Genomic DNA, 19,831 nt, shown 5'->3' on the forward strand with positions numbered 1-19,831 from the left:
TGAGTGGCCAATGACATAAGACCCCAATAAAATCAAGCTCTGGACACCCAGAGTTCAAGGCGCATCTTGGTGGATGAACACTTTGATGTGCCAGGAAGGTGTCATGTCCTAAGACCAACGGGTCAGCATGGAAGCTCCTCATCCAGAACCCTCCCAGAACTTGTCCTATGCATCTCTTTCATTTGGCTGCTCCTGAGTTGTGTCCTTTGTAATAAAACTACAATTCTAAATATAGCCCTTTCAGAAAGTTCTGGAAATTGTTCTAGCAAATTAACCTGAGACAGTAATGGGAACCCCTGAATTTACCAGGCAGCCTTAAGATTAGCTGAAGGGGGGGCAGTCTTCAGAAGACTTTGCCCTTAACTTGTGGGAACAGGATTGAATTAAACTGCAGGAGAGACGGGTGCTGTCAGAGAACTGGTGTCAGAACACTATTAATCTTTCATTAATCCACCAACTAAATTATTAACTTTTTTCCGATATATTTTCATTAAAAAAAAAACACCAAAAACAGAGAAACCAAAACACCCAAAACACATAAATCTGTCTCAGAAGATAACCAGTGTGAACATTTTGGTGTACAGACTTCAACATTTTTAACTTTACCAGAAAAGTGCATCAAAGAGGTTACAGCAATTCCTCCAATTTCTGATAAAGGGAGAAAATAGTATTACCAGAATCGAATTATGTCCAGATAGGAAAATCTGCTTTTAAATCTTGTCAAATGGAGAGGCCTGTTATTTTAAAGTAACTTTCAGTTTTCTAATTAAAGTTATGTGAAACTGTAGAACAAAAATTTAATATACCCTTTGACTGTTTTTTGAAAGAATGGTTCCTTGAATGTCAATTTCCAAATTAATATGTGGGGAAGGAATGACACCCAACATTTAAAATTAAGACACTTCTCTCAGTTAACTATTTGCAACACTATGAGGAGAAAAAAAATGAAGCAAAAAAAAAAAAAAAAAAAAAAGCCATGTATCAAAAGATTTTGTTAAAAATACTTCACAAAAAACTTAGGTCACACTTTGACATAACCTAAAAGGCTCCCAAAATGTTTTACATGCCCCAAACATAACAAGTTACATATTTAAAATCACTCTTATCAAAGTGGCCTGCCTTTCCTTAAAACCAGGGTCTGAATGTGATCAATTATAGAATGCTCTAATTTTTATCTATTATTATACATGCAACCAATGTACACAGGAAAGAGTTAACATAGCAGGCCTGAGACAATTTCCTTCTGGAAGTCTGGAATTTGGTATGTGCCTATGTGAGCAGCCCAACACACCATCTGGTTTTTTTTATATTGAGCTGCCAAATTATATAGGCAACCTTTATTTCCCCCCAAGTTTCAAATTGCATTTTAACAACCGCAATTAAACATAACACATATTTACATTATAACTATTAGATGTTTTGGGTTATAATTCTCCTTACTGTCACATTTTAAATCACTGAATTGGAACTGTCAATAAATGAGTTACATCTATAGAACATAAACTCACAGCTTAGTAATTACTCCTGACTTAGAACCAAATGGCAAGCTGATTTTTAGACAAAACACTGCATTTTCCTCACCAGGCAAGTCTTCGGGGAGGGAGGCAAGGGAGGGAGAAAAGGTATGCTTCTCGAAAAAAAGAAAAATTACATTTGTTTCCTAAATTTGTTCCCAGTGATACAAAACCTCTTTTTAGATATTAAGTTGTTATTCTAAGTTCAAATATCTAATATCTTACTTTCAGTTAATGGCGTTACTATCAAGTTCCAGTAGGCACTCATATTTTTTAGTTACAAATACTTCATGCAATTCTCTTTACTTGAATGCCCCAGGACCAGGACAAAGCATACACATGCTGCTATCTCTAAATTGACTAAAGTAATTCTGTACGTACAATTAGAAAATGGGGGATTTTCTCCTAACTATAACCACTGATTTTTACTATCACATTCTCTTCTCTAATACTTCCAAATGCATACTTCCGCTCATGCCTGTTGCCAAGAACATGTCCACACTATTAATCTTTTGTTAGGCTCTTTTTCATGGGAACAAACCATGCTCAGGGCCCTGAGAGAATTCACCGCAGCTTCTGTGACTAAAAATTATGGTTGGTAAGGAAATGATGAGTTGACTGTACAAAGATAAATTACATGGGCATTCATCATAGCTGACATATAATGAGAGGTAAATAATCTTTAACACGCCAATTTCTTAATTTACTACAAAAAATGTACCATCGATGTAACCAGAACACTTGTTTCTACATGCAGACCATATTCGTTTTCTGAAGCAAATTATAATCAATCATAAAATTGCTTAATTGGCACAGATTCTGAACAGGTGGTATAAGCAGATAAAATAGTGCTCAGTAACATCAAAGAGACTGACACTGAAGAAGTCTATACACCAAAAATTTAACAGTGGTTTTAGTTGAATGATGGGATTATAGTTTATCTTAACTGTATTCTTTATGTCCTTGTGTTACTTCAATTGGTTATAAAAAGTACTTCTTTATAACCAGGAAAAATAGCACTTCCATTTTGAAATAAAGTAGGAAAAATAACCAGTCGTTAAAATAGAAAAAAAATATATAATTAACTGTGGTTACACATGGCATAAAATACCATAAGAAATATTGGGATCCACATAATGAAAATTATGATTATCAGGATATAAAGACTTGAATAAATGCCTCTACGAGGGGAGAAATGTTGTAAATATGTTAATTCTGAGCAAATGAATTTACAAATCAAATGCTATTATAATATCCCCAAGTGATTTTTTTTGACAAAGCAGAATTTTACAAAGTAATTCTTAAATTCAAGTTAATGATGAATTGGAGAACAGTAGCTAAGTAAATATTGAGAAAGAATAAACAAGAAACTTTACTATAAACAAGTAACTACAGCCAATGGGTAAATCTGGCTTGCGGACAGATTTTGCTTTCATCAGCTATGGCTGATTCTCGGAGTGAATAGTTCCAACCGTGATTGTGTGGCCAACAAGGCTAAAGGATTTACTCTCTGGACTTTTAGAGAAAATGTTTGACAAGCCTTGCAACAGACACTTTAAGTCTCTTCTCTAAAGGAGTTCATGAAGGCAAATTTATAAGGAACGCCAATCTATGAGGACAAGTGAGCAGAACCTAGAAGGTAGAGAGAGAAATCAAGGTTGGGGAAGCCACAGTTAATAGCAAAAGAAGCATGAACAATGGTTAAGGATGCCCAGGAACAATAAACCCCTATCTTCCACATTGTTCTACATGTTTACATATGACAAACCCTATCAATGAGGAAGGATGAGTGATTCATTTGTTGAGATCAAAGAGCCAAATTAGTACAGAACTTTGTAACAGGTATATAGTTGCAGGAAACAGACCCTCAGCAGAAATATGAAACATCTGGAATTGTTAGGGGGTGACTGTGTAGTGAAAATCACACACAATCTCCTCCACATAACAGAATGAAACGTGTTTTTTTTTGGAAGTGCAGCTTATGCTGTGGCAAAGTCACTAATTATACAATTGCCTTTGTGACTCATACACGCATCCATTTAGGGTGAAATTCTGAGGCAACTGTGGCTGTATTACAGCAACTTCAAAGAAATGAGGAAAGCAGGATTTGACAGTTGTTTCTCTTCTCACAATGAGCTGCTGACCCTGGAGAGCTCAATTACCATTTCAACAGTCATGGAATAACATGGATTAGACCACAGGTTTGAGAACCATTGGACGAAACCTAACAGGTCAGGTTCCTACCAAAAGTACACCCACCGCTTTCTAAAGACCACCACCCTTGTCCATTGTCCCAGCAATAGAGCAGCTCTTGGTGACCAGGTTTTGTTTCACATCTTCTCCACTGAGCAGTTGCTGGGATCAATGCATATATTGCTAGCAGCCTATGACAAGTCTAAAACGCACTGCACAAAAAAAGATGAACTAAGCTAATTAGATTCTCACTCGTTGGAATTTGAATAGAAACAATGAGAACTTCGCAATTGGCAGTAAAAGCTGAAGCTAAAAGCCTCACCAAAGACAGGGTAATGGCAAAGCCAGTCATGAGGAAGCAAATACTATGAGGAAGATGAGTGAGGAAGGCATGTGTACAGTTAATACTGGATTGACTACTGAAATTTTGCTGACAGTACATTTCAGGTGCTCTCATAAAAAAAAAAAAAGTAACTAGGTGAGAAGATAACTGACTTATCAGTGGTACGCAAATTACTTTGAACTAAAGGCAATTTTACCTTCAGTGTCCAGAGTCCCTTTAACTACCTAGAAGAATTTCAGTTAGGGGCCTGAGCCATAATAAGCCATCAGCCACCATCTGTGTTTGACCCACCTATAGGGCAGGGCAACCTGATAGTCACTAACCATCTACTCTGCTCTTATCACTCTGCAATGGCTCTTTGAAGCACCCAGGGCATCTTACTCCATCCCTAACTCGAGATGTCTTCTCTGCCCAGTTCCCTTTCTATCTCCCTAGCTCTCCTGCCTGTGGGGTCTCTGACTCTCTCCTGTGTGCAGAGTTCCCATGTGTACGTATTAAATCTGCTTATTTTCTCATGTTAATCTGTCTCACATCTATCTGACTATTAGAGCAGCCAGAAGAACCTGGAGGTAGAGGCAAGTTTCTTCCTCCCCACATTAGTAATCATTTCACTATGTATATCAAATCATCATGTTGTATACCTTACATACAAATTTTTTTAATGAAGTTAAAGTTAACAGATGATACAAACCCATTGCCAACATTCCCAGATGTCTTAGAACCATTTCCAATCCTCAAACCATTTTCCTCAGAGAGGAAACAGAACTTTATTTTCTTTATTTTTATATTGTCTTTATTCAAATATAGAATTTTCTTTATTTGGACTCTTAAAGGACATCCTAGTAAGAAATACAATTACATTGGACCAAAGATATGCATATACACAATCAGAGCTGAAACAAAAACCTCACAAAGCCGGATGGAGACTAGTATGTTATTATTTACATTCTATCTTAATTTATTTGTTCCTAATGTAGTCTATTCTAATCTACACAACTCCATTCAAAACTATGATGTAGTTTTGGGTGGGGATGAGGGAGAAGGGGAAGGTATTAGACAGCATAAATTGGTAACTACAGTATTGCCACGGGGAAATGAAAGACAGTTTGGGGAATATAATCAATAATGTAAAGATTTTGTAGGGTGTCAGATGGGCACTTGTCTTATTAGGGAGACCACTTCATGGACGGTGTAGATGCTTCACCACTGCACTGTACAACTGAAGCTGAATAATATTGTATGTCAACTATAACTATAACCATATATATATATATATATATATATATATATATATATATATATATATATATATATACAGTCACGGGATGTGGAGTACAGCATAGGGAATAGAGACAATCGAATTGTAATAGATTTATATGATGTCAGAGGGGTAGTAGATTGGGGAAGGGGGGTTATCACTTTGTGAGGGGTGTAAATGTCTAACTATTACATTGTTTTGTACACCTGAAATTAATTTTTTAAAAAAATTGTGACCTAGTTTTAAACACTGTCCAGGGGAAACTGCCAACTCCCATACCACATGGAAAAAACTTAACACTACAAATACGCCAAAATCATAAAGTAGAAACTATGAAATTGTAAAAGCATTTATAAACACACTGTATGGGCCTGTAGCATTAAAAGAATAAAAAATCAGGTTCCTATACAATGTGATATACAGATGAAGTATTACAGAATTGTACACCTGAAATCTATGCAAATTTACTAACAATTGTCACCCCAATAAACTTTAATTAAAAAAAAAAATCAGGTTCCTTGTAGTGAGATGGAAATCCTGTCAATATTTCAGCCTTTGGTGCACATTCCAGGTGACAGCAATTCCAAACACTCTTGTTTTTATTTGAAGAGCAGAGAAATCTCTTTTCCAATGTCTCTATCAGAAGTAGATAAACGAAAGAAAAGCCAAAATCAAAACAACAAAAAAAGAGAAAACCCAAAGCAGCATTTCAAGAAAAAGAAAGAAAATATAAGCATCTTACACATTTACCCGATTGGGACTCTGCAGGCATTTGCAATTGCAACCCCTCACATAAAGTATGGAGAAGCCTGTTGTTAACCGATGCATTAGAAGCTAAAAGACACCAACCCAAGGGCATAATGCTCAAGTTATGAATAAGAAAAAAAAAGTATACAGTCGCTAGGAGGTAGAGGAAAGCAGGAAGACGGAGTATGGGGAAAGCAGCTCGTAGTAGAAGCAAGATATCAGGCAGAAAACCAGAGACCATCCCATCTGGCTATTGTCACCAGTGCTCTCAGAAGCTTATTCTTGTAGGTATGAACAGCTCTACGCCCCCGACCAGCTCTGAAGCAGTTACAGAAGACGGATCCTCGTCCCAATTTCCAAAGATTTTTCATTGCCGATCACAGATGGGGGAATGTTAAGACAGGGGATTGTAATGGTGGCCCTATACTATCTATCTTCTATTTTGAGATTTGGGTCTCTGGTGTAATTTGATTTAACAAGTGCTATTTAGCTTGGGACTTTTTGAAGTTTTTTTCTTTCTTTTCATTGTCTCCTTTCCACCAGGCCTTAATGGTTCTGCTTCCTATACATTTACTATGCAGACTAGTTTCATTGTTTCTATTTACTTCCGCCCAGGGCTGGCCCTGTGACTTGGGAGAGGTTTTGCATCTGTATGGGATCCATTCCTGGCTCCAACTTAAATCTACATAACATATGCAAAAGTTGCAATAACCAGCTTAACTGCACCTTCCCCCACCCCAACGGACAAAGCTAAACTCAACAGAAAATTCCACTACAGGCCGAAGCAATTTACATCCTGGTTAGAAAATATAAAACTGGAGACCAAACAAAGACTCGATGCAGTAGTTTGCAGTAGTTTCCAGCAGACTCTGCCCAGCTGACCCTTCTCTTACTTTAATAAATCTTTCTTCTATATTTCTACCTGACTTATGAATTGTTTCACGGCCCGCGAGCAAGCAGACACAACACTTATAACTGTGAAATACGGACAAAAAACAAGCCATCAGTAGCAGAGACTGGAGATGAAAAAGTGCTCTAAGACATTAGCAGGGGAGGGGAGAAAAGCCACTGTGACAAAGCAGTGGCTAAGCAGAAGTTGTAAGAGTAAAATGTCACAACTCCAGCCCACGGATCAATTCCAGCCACCATGCTTTGTTTGTTTGCTTATGTTTAGCAGTTTATTATAAAAGATATAATAAAGGATACAGATGAACAGCCAAGTGGAGAGATACATAGTGAGGTATGAGGCAGAGTGCATGAAACTTGCATGTACTCTGGGTGCAGCACCTCTGTTTTCAGCAACCCAGAAGCTCTCTGAACCCCATCCTTTTGGGATGTTTATGGAGTCTTCAACGTGTAGGTAGGATTGATCATTAACTCAGTCTCAAGTCCCTCTCCCCTTCCCGAAGGATGGGGGATCAAGCTGAAAGTTCGTAGTTCTACTCATGGCTTGGTCTCTCTGGTGATCAGCCCCCATCGAGAAGCAATCCAGGAACCCACTAAGAGTTGCCTCATTAGAACAAAAGATACTCCCATCACCCAGGAAATTCCAAAGGATTTAGGAGTCCTGTGTCAGCAACCAGGGGTCAAAGACTAAAGGATAGAACAAAAGAGGCGCCTAGCACTCTTATCACTTAGGAAATTACAAGGGGTTTAGGAGAGCTTTGACAGGAACTGGAGGCAGATATGTATATGTATTTCTATTGTTTCACAGGCTGACATAACAAATGTTCGCAAACTAGGCGGCTTAAAACTATGGTCTCTGCCTCCATCTTCACACGGTCTTCTTCCTATATTTCTGTGTCCAAATTTCCCTCTCATATAAGGACACAAGTCATGTTGGATTAGGACCCACCCTAATCAAGTATGACCTCATCTTGATTACATCTGCAAAGACCCTATTTCCAAATATATTCACAAATACTGGGGATTAGAACCTCAACATATCTTTTGGGGGACACAATTCAACCTATTAACAATGAACAAAGTCCCAACTATCCGCCTGGATTCCTGTGTCCCTAGAACCTGCCAAAGCTATCAATGTCAGCTACCTACTTCATAACAAGCCCTCCATACACCTCTGGGCCCTTGACCTTTCCACCATCTATCATATCCCCTACCCATTCTCCAGGGCTATAAAATCCAGCTGTTCCTTATGCCCAAATCCTCTCTGATTACTATATCATTCTATCAGCCCATATTGAATCCTTTCTCTGAATTCTTACAGCCATTGCTCACACATAGCTTCATCTGTGTACCACAGTAAAAAAAAGAAATCAAAGCCTACTTTGAAGGTTGTAGTCTAGTATGATTAAGAGGTAATGTGAATGGACCTTGGCATGACACAGCAAGAATTCGGATTTACCTTTGCCACTTCCTAACTTTGTGACCTTGAATAAATTAGGTTGTTGTGGGAATTAAATGAGATGATTCCTGTGGAGTGCTGAGTGTGGGTCCTACACAGCAGCTATTTTTATTCTGACTATCAAGGTACCTTGCCTTTTATTTTAGTTTGTTTTTTAGATTCCACACATAAGTGAGATCATATGGTATTTGTCTTTCTCTGACTTATTTCACTTAGCATAATACCCTCTAGGTCCATCCTGGTGGTCACAGATGGTAAGATTCCACTGTTTTTACGGCAGAGTAATAATATTCCATTGTATGTATGTACCACCTCTTCTTTATCCAGTCATCTATTGATGGGCATTTTGGTTGTTTCCATGTCTTGACTATTGTAAATACTGCTGCAGTAAACCCAAGAGTGCATATATTTTTTCGAATTAGTGTTTGGATTTGTTTGGCTCAATACCCAGGAGTGGAATTGCTGGGTCATAAGGTAGTTCTATTTTTAATTTTTTGAGGAACCTCCATGCTGTTTTCCATAGTGGCTGCACCAATTTGCAATCCTACCAACAGTGCACAAGGGTTCCCTTTTCTCCACATCCTGGTCAACACTTGTTGTTTGTTGATTTAATGATGATAGCCATTCTGACAGGTGTGAGGTGATATCTCATTGTAGTTTTAATTTGCATTTCCATGATGATTAGTGATATTGAGCATCTTTACATAAGTCTATTGGCCATCTGTGTGTCCTATTTGGAAAAATATCTATTTGGGTCCTCTACCCATTTTATAATTGGATTGCTTACTTTTTGGTGTTAAGTTATATAATTTCCTTATACATTTTGGATATTAACCACTTATTGGATGTATCATTGGCAAATATCTTCTCCCATTAAATAGGTTGCCTTTTCATTTTGTTGATGGTTTCCTTTGGTGTGCAAAAACTTTTTAGTTTGCGGTAGTCCCATTTGTTTACTTTTCTTTTGTTTCCCTTGCCAAGGAAACACATCAGATAAAGTATTACTAAGAGCAATGTTTTTGTTGGGTGTAGAAGAAAGCATAACCTATAGAAATTGTGCAACATAAACATTATGCAGGAGAATGAGGGAAATAATAAAAGGTGAGAAGACAAAGATAAACAGATGGGAGAGAAAGAAATTGTAGTCCATCCAAAGTGGTCATCTCTATAAGTTAGAGGGACCTACACATCGCTCTTGCCACCTATCTCCCTTTGACAATGAACTCTTCACATGTGACTCTATGTTTTAGAAGAAGACAGTGACAACGACCCCCCGAAGGAGGCAGGAAGTCCCAAAGACTAAGACTTTGCATAAAGTGAGGTAGTTAAGATCTCTGCAATGTGACACACACTGTGTTGCATTGGTGATTATCAGCTGTCTGATCTTCACTTTTATTACCAGTAAAGTAGGAACAAATCCTACTTCCCAGAGTTACTGTTAAGATGAGGTAACAAATTTGTACAAAGCACTTATCTGGAACAGAAAAGGTACTTACAAGTGATAAGCACTACTATTAACATAATATGACCTTATAAAGGAAATTTTCAAAAGTTGTGTGTGAGTGCTAGATGACTAGCCTAAAGAAAAAGAAAAAACAACAGGTCTGCTGTCCCAGAAGGAAAGGAGGATGGAAGAGAACTGGGGTTCAGTGAGCAAAAGCCACTGACCACTTACCAAGAGTTCACAATGGTTTCACAACCACGTGCAAGATGCTGATTTGAACCTCTCCTAATTGTCTAGTAACCTCACTGGGGCAGGCAGGGCTCAAGATACCTCTTCACCAGTGGCATGGCTTCGAATCGCAATTTTTATCACCTGTAGGATTGGGAGAAGGAAGGAGAAATAAGGTGAGACAGAACAGTCAAGGTTTGACTTTTACCTCATTACCACATTAGTCAAGTCACATTTCACTCTTGCTAAGCATTATTATTACTGTCACAATCATGTTCTTTATCTGGCAAAAACTGTTGTACCGCCTGCAATTACTAGTTAATATGGATTCTTTCCTCCATTTTAAATGAGATAAGTTGGGTAGAGAGTCACTGAGTAACTCTACCAAAGCATTAGAACTCAGATGTAAAGTCCTATGCTGGCCTGCCTGTAAGTCCTTCCCCTCTTTCAACCTCAACATCCTTATCTTTGAATGGTGGTAAACTTGATCTGTTAGGGGACCTTCTATGTCTGGCAGTTATGACCCTCCATTCCATACTCCTGACTAAAAGAGCCCTGGAAAATGGAATTAAACCTCCATGTAGTCATCACATCGCATTTGATTCACACTGAAGAGGAAGGTAACAAAACTCTGGTCTCTGGACCAAGACTTGTGATTTATTTTCATTTATAATCTCAACTGCCACCAGGACTCACCTTACCCATGTATGAAAACGAACTGAACATATCTGCAAGGAGCTAGGTAGGCCTATGGCTCGTCCCCTACCTCCAAGACTCAACCACTAGGAAGAATGGCACTCAGAGCTGAGACACAAAGGACAAGCCAAACATCCCCAAGGGGCCTTTCTTTCTAAGGAAGCAGCCTACTACCTCCAAGTTTCTCAGGTCCTAGCTGCTTAGCAGGAAAAGCAACCTAGAACTCCGGCAATTCAGCGATGGCCCAAAGCCCAGGCAATAAATTATTATCATTCAATGCTGGCAGCACCAGCTACTGCAACTAGGTTTCCTGTTACTCAGTGAGATGCAGGCAACCCTCAAACCCCAGGCAGACCCAAGGAGCAGTTTCTCAGGGCTCATTCTAAACTAGTTCACCACCAGCAGCAGAAAGTTATGTCTTATAACCTACTAGTGATCAGGAGGCCTAAGCAGAAAGCTCTCCCACTGCAGATTCGGGGGTGGAGGGAGGGAGGGGCAGGGTCAGGAGCCTTGATGAGTTTGAGCCATCTCTTTATTGGATAAAGTAAAGCAGCCATTACTAGGGCAAGAATACCCACAAGCAGCTGTTGCCACTACTAATTATTTAGCTTATTAAAGCCCAGAGAGACAAGGGTGGGAAAGGACAAGGTACAGGGATGTGGGCAATAAATGGTAAGTGTAAACTGTGATGTGTGAAATGCCTCTGCTAAGGAACCAAGAACAGAGTAGTTGGTACTTACTGCCTTCCTCTGGAGACAGCAATCTTATTTCCACCACTGCCTTCTCCCACCCCACCCAGCTCTTTTCCAAACTAAACTACTCCAGTTTCCTGCTGCCTCACCACTCCATTTATTCCACTTCTGTTCAGGTCAACACATTTCAAAATGGAAATAGTTTCAATGTTTGTCTAACTTTGAAAGTCATAAAGGCACTTTTTTTTTTTTTAATTCCAGAAATACGTTAAGGATAGAAACGAAAATTCACAGAATCCCAAAAAGTTTAACACTTTTTTATTTCTCAAAAATGAGATGAAATCATAGAACTGCTCTGTTACCTTTTCTTTCAATTAATATACTGGGTAGATTTTTCAGTCAAATACCAGACTATTTGTCAAATACCAAACAATCAAACTATTTTTATGTTTAATGCCTATGTTGTATTATTACACAAATACACTAAAATTTATTTATCCAAATTCCTACTCATGAAAAGGTTAAGTTTTTCCATTTTTTACTGCTACCAACATTGTGAACATTCCCATACCTAAGTCTTTTACAATACCTTAGAATATTTCTCTAGATTTTCTTTAGAATATTTAAATTCATTTAGAATATTTGGGGGTATATTCCTAGAAATGAAATTGCTAGGGCAAAAGATATGCAATATTTATTCTGCCCACTAATATATACTGCCAAACTGCCCCTAACAAACGGTTACACTAAAATTGGACATACCCCACCAACACGAGCATAGCATTTTTAAATCTTTGCCTATGTGATAGGTGTTACATGCAATAATGCATTTTTTATTAATGTAAACATTTATTACTAAAAGACTTACAAAGATGAGTAAGATACGGCCTCTGCCCTTGAGCTTAAATGAAGGGAGACAGACACAAACAGGTAACATTTACCATTATTATGTTCATGATAATGATAAGATTTGAGTTTGTAGTGGTTCCTCATTAACTCTACGGCTATTGTTAACAGAAAAGGTCGAAAAGAATATTAGACAGTAGTCCAAATTAAAAATCCACTTGCAAAAATTCCAAGGAATTGTGTTAATGCCAAGTATCATCTCAGTGGCATTTAGATGTGACTTTGTTGTAAAGAACCAAGGGGAAGCCTCTCAGAAAACCACCTGCCCCCCAAGCCAGTGAAGTGAATGAAGGGCAGGCCATTATTGGAAAGAGTTGTTAACACTGGACCTGGACTTCCATCTTTCCTTCTCCTACTATTCCCAGTAAACAACAGTGAGCTGCAGCCATTTTCTTTTGGAAACAAAATGGCTTCTCCCCGGGACTCTCATTTCCAAGCAGATCTACTTATACATAGTTATGCTGCAATGGTATCCATGCCAACTTGGAAAATACATACAGATAAGAATCAAAAGAAACTATTTTTCAGCACCATGATGGGTCAGATACAAATGAGATCAAAATGGATGACAACACAAGTATTTTATTAGATAAATATGCAATAAAGCAAATATAGCAACAAAGATGTGATGGGTACGTGGGTTTTAACTGTACAATCCTTTCAAATCTTCTGTATGCGTGTTTGAAATTTTGCATAATAGAATGCTGGGGAAAATCTAGTAAGAGCTTCAAAAATAATGCTGCAAGACCTTTCCCTCCATTTTACCCCAAGAATGACACTATCTGATAGTCTCTCCATATTGGTTTTTTAGATCTAGATTTCTTGCATTGGACTTGGAACTCTCTTTTTAATGAAATGAAATGAATCACAATATACTCACAGGCAGGTTACCAAGACAATGTGTGGTAGGTTAGGAAAGGTAGAGGGGAGGGCCCTCAGCTCTTGATAGTCCAAGCTCACTCCTATATAAGTCTCAATAAGTGACTATTTCAGAAACTCCATTTCTTTGTTTAAAAATTAGCATTCAGACTGTCTAAACATTTGCCTCAGCCTACCTTTCTGCCTCATGTCACATTAGTTCCTTATTTTCCGTATTGTCATTTCAAAGAGCTGTGTAGAAAGGAGGGTGGCAAGGAATAAGGCACCAAGGCAATGAAATGTCCACATGTTTGAAGTTAGGATATAACAAAAGGAATTTCTAGAGTCGAAGCTCAAAACTTGAAGTTGAAAGACACAGTATAACTGGCTGACTGTAGACCCTAGGGGAGGGCTTATACTCTCCTAGTTTGAAGTATATCCTAGCTGACCCCTCTGTAAAATAGGAAAAAGACGTATCATAAGTAATAATGAATGAGGTAAATAAATGAGTTTCTGAGATGCTAAAAGTATCTCTGGTGAATGGAGAGGGAAATGGAACCATCACTATTGAATGATGATCCAAAACAGGGTAGGCAATCCTTTTCTGGAAAGGGCCAGGCTTCATGTCTGATGCAGCTACTCAACTCTGCTGGTGCAGGCCAAAGAGGCCACAGACAAAACATCAACAAATGAGCACAGTTGTGCTCCTATTGAACTTTATTTGCAAAACTAGGCAGCCCACGGGTTGTAGTTGCCCACCCCTGATTTAGAATGCACAGCCCTACCTAGGAATATCATTCAGAGGATGACCTGAAGAGGAGTGAAAAGAGGATGAATCTACAAATTGGAACCATTTAGCAACCACTAGGTAGTGAGGATGAGGCGCCCAATCTGGCAGCTATCACACAAGTCCCACCAGGAAAGGACTGGCAACAGTAAGAACAGTAGCAACATCTGTAAATACCAAGGACCAAACTCCAAACACAAAAAGAGCCTTATCTCAGGAGAAACTCTTGAGAATATATATACATAATTGGAAAGAAACAGCTAGTCTCTGACCACACACATTTTGAACAAGAAGCTGACAGTCCAGAGCCTGTGGAGATCACGTTAGCAGGCACACAATAAAGGTTTGTTGATGAGTCATTCATTTATTCATCCAATAAACATTTACTGAGGCCTACTAATGTGCCAGGCTGGGCTCTGGAGATGAAGACACTGTCCCTGCCCTCAAGGAGCTCACAATCTAACTGATAACATAGGAGGGGAGAGAGGCAAATACACAGACAATTACAATACAACCTGATAAGTGCTGTGACACTTATCAGGTTGTATTATAATGGCCGATGTAAAATTTCTTTCCAGGGGGCGCTGCTCCAGGCTGCTGTAACATCAAGAGAGGGGAGTAATAAATTGTAGAAATGAGAGGTTATATGCTTTTAGGCTATTTCAAAAACCCAAGCTCTCCCCAACTCCTGATCATAGATGAATTTGGAAACTAGACAATGGCATGGTGTAAAATGGTACTCCCATGCACAAGACAGGTATATAGACCTTCAGTAAAAGACCTTGTTAACCACCTTCTTTACAACACAAGCTTTCTTGTTGTTGTTTCATTTTGTTTTGTTTATTATATATCGTCAACCTCCCCACCACACACATAAACCTGATTTAACATCTGTAATTGTGATTAGCAAAGTCCTGAAAAAAATAGGAGTTTATAACTAACTGGATTAACCCAGTGTAACTGGATAGCAAAAAGCAGTTAAAGCTCTGCTTGGCACCTCTAAATCCAATAATCTCTTCATTGAAAACATAAAAGAATTACAATGTTATTAAGTATAAAAGAGAGAGTATACAGCTCATGGAGTGGGAATCATTTATAAAGGTTTACTTAATAAATTAATTAAACTGATTCTCTGAACCACAAATAACAGACCCAGTTTCAGGAAACCAGAATAAGACACCCACCCTACCCTACACCCTCCCCAAAGAACTTTCAGAATATTTAATCTAAATCACCTACACATTATAAATAAAAAAAAAAGGAAACAGAGAGGTAACACACTCTTCCGGTACCCTTTTCAAAATTCAGTGAGTGATAGATAGTAAGAGACTCCTTGAGGAGACATCCACTGTTAACTAGTCAATTGGTTCAAATGGTTTTATACCAGGACAAGATTAAATTTTTCTGTGTCCCATACTGTTCTTAATAAGGCCTCAGTTTTTAATGGCTTTTGTCTGTGCACCAGTAAACTGAGCTGATGACATCAATCAATTGTTGCCATTTACAGCCAGATCCCTGTCTTGGGGCCCAATGTCTCTGAGGCTACTATTTTATATGCTTAACATACTACTTTCCCTTAAAGTCATTACACTGCTCTTGCCTATACTGTTCATTCTGCCAACTGTCAGCCTTCTCAGGTGTTGCAGTTTGTTCCTGTTAGGGTTTTATATCCCCAAAGATCTTAGTGTTATCTACAACTATGGACACTACACTACATTCATATACTCTCCCAGATCACTCATAAATATTCAAAATAAGATCAGTCCCTGAATGAGCAGGGGGAGAGCAGACTACAGTTTTGTGTCTTGTCTAAGTTGACTTCTTATTCAAAATGTTGCCATGTCTTTTCCCCACACCCACAGCCAGGGAACACCACTGCTGTGCAGAACTCAAGAATACTTTCCTTTTAGATAAAAAGAAATGGCTATCTATTTAGAGGACAAATGTTATCTCAAATTGGCTACCAAGAATCTGACATGTACCCCACTCAGCAGCTGACTTTGGCATCACAAAAATATCTTCAGACTCAATGGCAACAAACATAAACCAGGAGTACAATGTACAACAAATGACATTTGTCATTTGCAACAAATGACATTTGTCATTTGCAACAAATGACGGGTGATAATAGGTCCTTATACAGAGTACATAATACAGAGCTCTTACAAAGAGATAACATTCAGACTCAAATTGCATAGTCCACAAAAGGAAATGAGCTAATAATTACCATGTGAGAGTCCAGCCTCGCCAATAATAAGAGAAACGTACTGTAAAACAAAGATGCTGTCCTCTTACATACAAAGTTAGCAAAAAAGCAAAAAACCAAAAACAAACAAACAAAAAAAGCAAAAAACCAAAAAAAATTTAAGTACCTTAATGACTGGATACAAAAACTGACATAATTTTTTGGAACACTATTATGGCAAGTCTTTGTAATGTTCAAACTTTTTGATGAATAATTCTAATTCTGCAACTCTATTTTATAAAATAACTCAAAACAGATAAACAAAAACTAAATGACAAGACATTCATTTCACAATTTTAAATACTGAAAATCTTAAAATACCTCCATACAACAAAATATTATGAAACCATTAAATGACAATTACAAAGAATATTTAATCACAAAGAATTCTGAGAAATTCATGTTATAATGTTAAACACAAAACACGATATAAATAGTACAAATATATGAGCAACTGTAGAAAATGAAGAAAGAATGAAAAGCAGTTAACAAATTTATTATCTCTGGGTGGTGAAATTGTGGATTTTCCCCCATATTTAATGGTTACTCGCAGACAAAAATGCAATGAATATTAACCAAATTTCTAGATTGAGGGAACTATGGAATGTAAACACTGGAAGAAAAGTCACAAAAGATTTGACCACATGATTTCAAGTCTTCGCTAACCAAAAATTTAAAAACAAAAATTAAAAGGCAAACAATAACCTGTAGTATATATTTAAAACCTTACAGAAATCTGAGTAATAGCCTTTATTTACAGAACACATTAAAATAGATAACAATAAGAAACGCTAAACTGAAACTCAAACAGGTAAATCAATCTAATACATGAGCTATCATCACATGAAGGAAAATAAAACTGCTAAGAAATATACGGAGGAAAAAGGAATTCAAACTCACTAATAACCAAAGAAATGCAAAATTAAAATAATACTGGTTTTTATCCATAAAACAATTTTTTTAAAACAAATACTACTCAATGCTTGAGCGAGTAAAAATTGGTACAGCCTTTTGTGGAAGAAATGTAGCAACACATGTTGAGTGTTAAAAATGTTCGTACCGTTTGATGTAGTAATTCTACTCCAATATCTATCCTAACCAAATAATAAAAGAAATGCAGGTATTTCAGTCTTGTAGTATAAGGGGAAGAAAGCAATAACCTTTCCTTTAGTATTAGAGATTTGTATTAACACACCAAAATATTACTAATGGGTAAGAAAAAATTCTCTACTGCAGCAAATGACTGGTTGTCTCAAAGCAGTAGACTAGATCTCAAATCTGGCAAAACAAGAAGGGTGTGTCCAGCCTGCCACAGTCGGCCATCTTAAACCCTCTGCAGAACAAAAAGCACAGAAGACAAGGGTAGATAAGGATGGCCACCCCACTAGGCTCCAAATCAACAATTCTTTCCTTTTTGTCTTCTATGTGTGTAGAAGACAAATGCAATGTGTAAAAAGCACCAAACAGGTGTCGTTTCTTAAAAAGCATAGGCAAGTTACAAACAAAATTTGAAATAATAAAGGAAGGGTCCTTTAAATTAGCACGTTCATTTTAGGGGAGTAAAGCATGATGTTTAAGAGTACAGGATTCTGGAGCCATAGTACCTGGATAAAAATGCATTTTCAGCCATTCAACTAGATGTAAAGCCTTGGACAAATTACTCAATCTGTGTTCCTCAAAAGGTGAACAATGGTGTAGTTACTTCCTAAGATTGTCCAGAGAACTAAATGAGTGAAGACGTGTAAAAATACAGTTTAGGTGCTGTAGACGTTTGTGCATAATTATTATTAGATAGGGAAATAGGCCCAGAGAAGGCAAAGGACCAGCATGAGATTACAGCTAGGATTACTGGAAAAGACCTGTCTTAACTTTGAATCCTGTGCCCCTTTCTATTACACGTCTAAGTGGTAAATTACTAGTTTTCACGATTAACAATTGATCCTCACTGACAGCCCTCTGAGACATGACAGTAAGGCTGCCTAAAAAGAAAAGTCATCTCCCTAGACGAAACCGTGCTCAAAGTTTTACAGAAAAAAATAATTTTAGAGGAAAGGGTGTGAGCTCAGGTCACCTTCATACCACCAATTACCATTTGCCCAAATCCTAGGTTTGAAGCAAAGAGTAACAAAGGATTTGGAAGCACAGCCGAACCTTCACCCCAATATTTTCAAGAGGAGAAAATCAAGGGCTTCTGACAAACATATCAGTAGATTCTCACAATACTGGGGCTATACTGTGGTTCTGCTATTCTGATGGAATAAGACAATGTGTCCAGAGCCAAGTTCAGCGAAGCAAGATCTGCAAGTCCGACAGAGAGCCCTCCGAGTGTGGCCGGTCTCCAAGTGCTCCGTTTTCCGCATTTCCTATCCACAGCCAGCTGACGAAACCTATAGAGCCACCATCGCCTCCGCATTTTTAAACCCACAGTATCCAAAGTCCAGCGAGAGGCTAAGAGTCTGGGTTAATTTCCGGTGGATTTGGCCACAGCCAAGGGCAACTCCAACTCAGGCTGATCCCTTCGCTGAACTAGAACGGTAGATCTGCTTCGCTGCAGGTCCTCCAAGCCCAAGATGGCCAAGCAAGGATAACTTACCTCCCCCCTCGCCATTTTGCAATCTGAATTACGCGTACGGGGCTCGCCTCCCCTCCCCGTCATTCCGGCTAACATACACATGCGCGCCTCTAACCTACCGTTAAAGCCGGCAACGCCGTCTCAAATACGCATGCGCACCTTCACTCTCCCTCCTAACAGCGGGTACCGACTACCACCAATTTTCCTTTCTTAAATACACTTTAGACCCTCGCCCTCGCCCTCAGGCTTGCGCATGCGTACCTCCCGCTCTCCCCCACAAGCGCCCCCTCTCACCGCCGGCCTTCTGAAACATACCTGCGCGCTCCTGCACCTCCCCAGCCTACCAAATACACCCCGGCACCGCGCCGGTCCTCCCCTGTTCTCTGCCCTCCCACATCCATTTTTTATATATTCGCGCCTGATGGCTATCTGGACGTGTTTCTTGCTACAGTTGTGCCCCAGTGCTCAAGGAGAGCCACAACCAGCGTTCCCTAACGGTGGTAAGTGTGATGAACTAGGGAAGTGGAGTACGGAAAAGGCTGCGTTGCAGGTGATCCGAGCAGATGCCAAATTGGAATGGAATTCCCCTCGACCCCCAGGGAGGGGCTAGAATACCCTCGGACTCCATACTAAGACCCAGCACCCTGAACAAAGGCAGAGAAAGCTCTCATGATCAGATGAGCCTAGTCCCAGGGCCCCGCCCTTCAAATACACCTGCTACACATGAGGCACTCCAAAATTGTTTAACAGTGGACATTAGGGAAAATACCGATGCCCAGGTACCTCAGCCTTGGTTAGAGGAAAGGAGTCTATTCCTTTCACAGTGGAAAGTACACGCTCAACGCCCTGTTGTGGATCTGTGGCCGCACAGCCCCCCATTTCTTCCCGCTCATGAACAGGGAGAACACACAAATTAAGGCTCTCCCTGGCCCGAGTTCTCTCCGCCGCCCTCCACATTCTTCCCTTATGTCGTTCATTTTTTA

General features: G+C 38.9%; 1 long non-coding RNA gene across 19 annotated transcripts in view; it reads right to left on the reverse strand.

Moving 5' to 3' along the window:
• The window catches only part of LOC109455996 (uncharacterized), a 42,097-nt gene that overhangs the window by 22,056 nt on the left and 210 nt on the right, over positions 1-19,831 (reverse strand). For 16 of the 19 annotated variants that reach the window (XR_012493273.1, XR_012493275.1, XR_012493280.1 and 13 more), the window contains exon 2: positions 10,096-10,236. This is a non-coding gene — a long non-coding RNA (uncharacterized LOC109455996). Of the gene's footprint in view, positions 1-10,095; positions 10,237-18,869; positions 18,943-18,967; positions 19,112-19,831 lie in introns of those variants that run through there. The other 3 variants (XR_012493281.1, XR_002138768.2, XR_012493282.1) reach the window with 3 other exon arrangements.

This window comes from Rhinolophus sinicus, chromosome X (assembly GCF_036562045.2).
Source record: "Rhinolophus sinicus isolate RSC01 chromosome X, ASM3656204v1, whole genome shotgun sequence".
In the NCBI taxonomy this organism is placed as follows: Eukaryota; Metazoa; Chordata; class Mammalia; order Chiroptera; family Rhinolophidae; genus Rhinolophus; species Rhinolophus sinicus.